We start from the raw sequence: 6,048 nt of genomic DNA on the forward strand, positions 1-6,048 counted from the left end.
GTTGTGTGTTCATTGTCATTTGTTTGCAGAAAGATTTTGATTTCTTTCTTGATCTCATAAGTAACCCATTCATTATTCAATAAAATGCTATTTAGTTTCCATGTGTTTGAATGTTTTTGAGTGTTTTTACTGTAGTTGATTTCTAATTCCATTCCCTTATGATCTGAGAATATGCTTGGTATGATTTCAATATTCTTGAATTTGTAGAGACTTGTTTAGTGTCCTAACATGTGCTTTATCTTTTTTTTTTTTTTTTTTTTTGGATCTAAGATATCCTTTAATCATTAAAATGTTTTCTGAAATATGTTTAAAATTAACTCATTTAAGTGTAGGACTTAGATTTCAACATTTTGTTTTGAATATAACTCACCTTTTGCAAGCTAGGAAACAAAATCAAACTAAGGCAGTCTAGTCCCCTAGGAATCCAGGCCAAATCTTGCAATCTTCAGAAGGACATCATAATACAAGGTGCTAACAATGGGGTTATAAACTCTAACTAACAACCACTTATCTACATTTTTTCTTAGAAAACTGACAAAAGTCTAGTCCTTAAAGGCATGACATACAGAACATCTTAATCTATAAAGGATAGAATTACCCAAATTATATGGTGCCCAACCTAATTGTGAGCCAGATCAGTGCTGGCCAAGGAATGGTGAGCAGAGAAAGTGTTTACATTTGAAAACTTGCTCTGAGGTTTAAAATTCCTGATTGCTCTGAATAAGAAAGCAAGTAAAAAATATTTCAGATGCACCCACACTAATATTTGATTTTGCCAAGGTCTTCCACTTGAACAGGGGGTAAGATACTTACGTATTTTCAAATAAATTACTTAGTAATAAGAAATTTGACATACTGCAGTCTTCCATTTACCACAAGAACAAACTGATAATAAAGACTATTTAAAAGAAGTGCTCAACTCTAAAAAGGGTGGTGTCAGCAACACTTCCCACTACAGAATAGCCTCCCACTTTCTCCAATTAACATTGCTATTCTTCCATGATACAGGTTCATGTGGAAAAACTTGTCAGCTTTTTGTCAGGGCCAGGAGATGAAATATAAAGCATGCCCTAATTAGCTCATTGTAAGCTCTTAGGTTGGATCCATAAAACATGGCCATTGTTTTGTTAAGCATCTGCAACCTGCAGAATTCCTTAGCCCTAAGCTACAGTTTCTGCTCAGTATCTTAAAGCTGAGCTCAGTCCCATCTGACTCTGCCCCTCAGGGCTAAGGTAGGTGCTAGTCATCAAAGTCTGGAATGTCATTGTATGAGTAACCCTAGTAGCCTTTGGATGCATAGTAAGCAATGCGCAGGTGGTAAAACCCTGGCAGGAACACCAGGATGCCAATGATCAGAACAGGAATGGCCTGATCTGCCCTCCCTTTGCTGATATAGCCCGCTAGCAGGAGGGAGCCTGAAGGTCAATGTAGCCATCATCTGTGCTGGAGAGTCTTGAGTATTTCACTTTACTACTGGGGATTCCAGTAGCCAGGTTGGTATGAGATGGCATCATAACACACTGACACAGCAACAGTCGGAGCGCAGTGCCAAGTCGTCCTCACATCGACTGCCCGCTCGCCATTGGAAACGGAGATGCTCATGACACGCCTCACCTAACTGCCGCCTGCCCCACCCCGCCCAGACCCCATGTGCTCTATCTTTGAGAATGACCCATGTGCACTTGAGAAGAATACATATTCTGCAACTCTGGGGTAAAATGTTCTATAAACGTCAATTAAATCCATCTGTCTGACCCAGCATGTCATTTAGAGTCATTGTTTCCTTGTTAATTTATTGTCTTGAAGATTTAAGGTTATTATTGATAGGTACTTATTTATTGCCACTTTAATTCTTTATGCCTATGTTTCTCTCTCTATTTCTTCTTCTCATTACAGCAATTCCTCTAGCATTTCTTGCAGTGCTGGTTTGGTGGTGACAAACTCCTTTATCCTTTCTTTGACTGGATAGCTCTTCATTTCACCATCTATTTTGAATGATAACCTTGCTGGATATAGTAATCTTGGTTTCAGATCCTTGCTTTTCATTACCCTGAATACTTCATGCCATTCCCTTCTGGCCCATAGAGTTTCTGATGAGAAATCAGCTGACAGCCTTATGGAAGCTCTTTTGTAGATAACAGTTTGCTTTTCTCTTGCTGACTTTAAGATTCTCTCTTTGTCTTTAATTTTTGGCATTTTAATTATGTTGTGTCTGGACATGGGCCTGTATGGGTTCTTCTTGCTTGGGACTCTCTGTGCCTCCTATACTTATGTAACTTTTTCCTTCACCAGGTTAGGGAAGTTTTTGCCATTATTTCTTCAAACACATTCTTTATCCCATGCTCACTTTCTTCTCCTTCTGGCACTCCTGTTATGCAAATATTATTAGGTTTCATGTTGACCCACAGCTCCCTTAAGCTGTCCTGTTTTTTAATTGTTATTTCTTTTTGGTTCTCTGATTGAGTGATTTTTTTCTACCCTGTCTTCTAATTCACTGATCCAATCCTTGGCTTCCCTTAATCTGCTGTGTATTCCTTCCATGGTGTTCTTTATTAGTGCTGTGTCATTCTTCATAGTTACTATATCTTTTCTTATGCTGTTGAGCATCTTTGCCATCATATGTCTGATAAGTTTCTTATCTCCATTTCACTTAGCTCTTCTGGAGAATTCTCTTGTTCTTTCATTTGGGGGGTTATTTTGTTGTCTCCCAATTTTCACTGCCTGTTTGGGTTTGTGACTATGTATTAGGTAGATCCGCTACAAGTCCCAATCTCTAGTGCAGGACAGTGTCAAATGCTATTTCTGACTAATTCGATAAGATAAAGACTAAAAGCTTCCAGAGACCTGCCTCTGTATGCAGACTGATTGTCTTGAGTAGCCTCAGGCTATTGTCCACAGGTCGGGTGAGAGGTTTTCCGACAGGGTAGGGTAATTGCTTCTGCCTGGAGGCTAATTGTTATTCTCAGTCTCTTAATGGCTGGCCTCCCTTTTGTTTTGTTTTTTTCTTTATTGATTAATGCAGTGATGGTGAACCTATGACACGCGTGTCAGCACTGACATGCATAGCCATTTCTGATGACACACGGCCGCTGAGGCGGCCGCATGCTGAGGATGAAACATTTGCTGCTCCTGAGGATGAAACATTTGCGAAATAATGTTTTTTCCTCAAAGTGACACACTACCCAAGTTATGCTCAGTTTTTTGGTGAAGTTTGACACACCAAGCTCAAAAGGTTGCCCATCACTGGATTAAGGTATTACACATGTATCCTTATCCCCCCCTTTGCCTCCCCCTCCTCCCCACTCATGTCCTCACCCCCATGGTGTCTGTGTCCAATGGTTAGGCTTATACGCATGCTCCCTTTGGTTTTTGTTGTCATTATTTATTTGTTTGTTTTTAGTTTTCAGAGTAGATCCAATATAAACACATCAAACACATTTTCACTGGGATGGCACAGACAGTGGGAGGGCATACGTGCATTTCCTACAGGCAAATGACAGGGATGGCCCACTGGGCCATGTGAAGGCAAAACAAATGTTATCGCAAATATGGAATCATGCAAGGTGAGAGAAGGCTAGACTTATAGGTCTCCAACCTTTCACTGGATTTGGAGAGGATGGGCAAAATCTCAGCCTGGCTTTGGCTCTGAAGAATGAGGCAACCTTTGGTCATTGATTGAGGAAGCTCAGTTACCAACATCAAGAATGATAAAGGCTTTCTAAATCTGCTGGGCTAACCAGGCAGAGGCTGAATTCCCTACCACCCACCTGAAATACTGCTTTTGTCCTCTCCCTTTACCCCTAACATCTGAAATTTCCAAGACCAAGATAACATATCATCTGCCAGAGAGAAGGCCTTTTCAAGATCCCCATCCACACAGTTCTCAGTTTAATCCTACACTGACTGAAATAAAGAATAATATACAGAGATCCAACAGCAGACAAGAGGATCCCTAGAATCAAGTCAAAGATCTGAAATATGAAGAAGCAAAAAACAACCAATTGGAAAAGCAAAAAGAAAAAAGAATCCAAAAATATGAAGATAGTGTAAGGAGCCTCTGGGACAACTTCAAGCATACCAACATCTGAATTATGGAGGTGCCAGAAGAAGAGAGAGAGCAAGATATTGAAAACCTATTTGAAGAAATAATGACAAGAATCTTCCCTACCTGGTGAAAGAGATAGACTTATAAGTCCAGGAAGCACAGAGAACCCCAAACAAAAGGAATCCAAAGAGGACCACACCAAGACACATCATAATTAAAATGCCAAGGGCAAACAACAAAGAGAGAATCTTAAAAGCAGCAAGAGAAAAACAGTTAGTTACCTACAAGGGAGTACCCAGACAATTGTCAGCTGATTTCTCAACAGAAACTATGCAGGCCAGATAGGAATGGCAAGAAATATTCAAAGTGATGAACAGCAAGAACCTACAACCAATATTACTCTACCCAGCAAAGCTATCATTCAGAATTGAAGGTCTGATAAAGAGCTTCACAGAGAAGATAAAGCTAAAGGAGTTCATCACCACCAAACCAGGATTACATGAAATGCTAAAGGGTATTCTTTAAGAAGAGGAAGAAGAAGAAAAAGGTAAAGATAAAAATTATGAACAACAAAGTGACAACAAATACATATCTATCAACAAGTGAATCTAAAAATCGAGTGAATAAAAAATCTGATGAACAGAATAAACTGGTGAATATAATAGAATCAGGGGCACAGAAAGGGAGTGGACTGACAATTCTCAGGGGAAAGGTGGTGTGGGGGGTGCGGGAAGAGACTGAACAAAAATCGAACACCTATGGACGAGGACAGTGTGTGGGGGAGGGTAAGGGAATGGGGGGGTGGGAACCGGGTGGAGGGGAGCTATGGGGCGGGGGAGGGAAAGAGGAACAACTGTAATAATCTGAACAATAAAGACTTGTGTTTTTTTTTAAAGGAGAAGTTTGGATATAGACATGCACATAGGGAAAATGGCATGTGAAGACAAAGGCAGGGATGGGTGATGTGCCTACAAGCTGGAGAATGCCAAGATGTCCAGCAAACCACCAGAAGCCATGGGAGAGGCCTGGAACAGATCCTTCCCTTCTACCTACAGAAGGAGCATGGCCTTGCTGACACCTTGGTTTTGAACTTCAGGCCTCCAGAACCATGAGACAAAAACTTTCTGTTGTCCTAAGCCACACAGATTTTGCTGATTTGTTACAGCAGCTCTAGGAAGCAAATGTAATCTTTCTTGGGCACCTGTGGTTGCAGGGGTGGGTTTGAGGGGAGAAGTTAGTGGAGAGACCCAGGAAGACTCCCTAGAGGAGGTGGGCCTTGTTGATGGAGTGGGGGTAGTGGTGGGAGAATTGGAAAAGTAGGCACTTGAGTGTATGCTCCTTAGACTACCTCAGGAGGAGGACAAAATGATGTTGGTGGAAATAGGGGATGGGTGAAAGGCCCAGGACAAGTGTGGGCAGGGGAGGATGGAAAAGGCAGAGGGGCCCTAACTGGATTGGCTCTGTGGATAGAGCTTCGGCCTGTGGACTGAAAGGTCCCAGATTCGATTCCCATCAAGGGCAAATACCTTGGTTGCAGGTATATTCCCAGTAGGGGGTGTGCAGGAGGCAGCTGATCAATGTTTCTCTCTCATTGATGTTTTTAACTCTCTATCCCTCTCCCTTCCTCTCTGTAAAAAATCAATAAAATATATTTTACAAAAAGAAAAGGCAGAAGGACACCTTAAAGACAGATGACTGAGCATTCCTGCTGGGAGTTGGAGGTGAGAGAACCCTTCCCAAGGCTGGATAGGAATGGGCTGGGTGGAGAGAACATTGCATTTTGTTGGTTTACAATATAACCAGGGTGTGCTGGAAGAAGAAGAGTTGGGCAGTGGTGAGAGGGTTTGTCTGCCATGAAAAGACAGGTGGAGGCCACCTGGCATCCCTAGCTCAGTAGCCTGAGGAAGGATGTGGTTCTGGGGATCCAGAGAGGGGACATGGGAAAAAGTCAGGTGCCACTCAAAGCTGGCCATGGCTCTATAGATCAGCCAATTCCAGACCCA

General features: G+C 41.8%; 1 pseudogene; it reads right to left on the minus strand.

Moving 5' to 3' along the window:
* Nucleotides 1-360: 360 nt before the first annotated feature.
* Nucleotides 361-1,538, minus strand: LOC114231524 (transmembrane protein 230-like; annotated as a pseudogene).
* Between the last annotated feature and the right edge of the window lie 4,510 nt (nt 1,539-6,048).

The sequence above is a fragment of the Eptesicus fuscus genome, chromosome 4 (genome assembly GCF_027574615.1).
Source record: "Eptesicus fuscus isolate TK198812 chromosome 4, DD_ASM_mEF_20220401, whole genome shotgun sequence".
Taxonomy (NCBI): domain Eukaryota; kingdom Metazoa; phylum Chordata; class Mammalia; order Chiroptera; family Vespertilionidae; genus Eptesicus; species Eptesicus fuscus.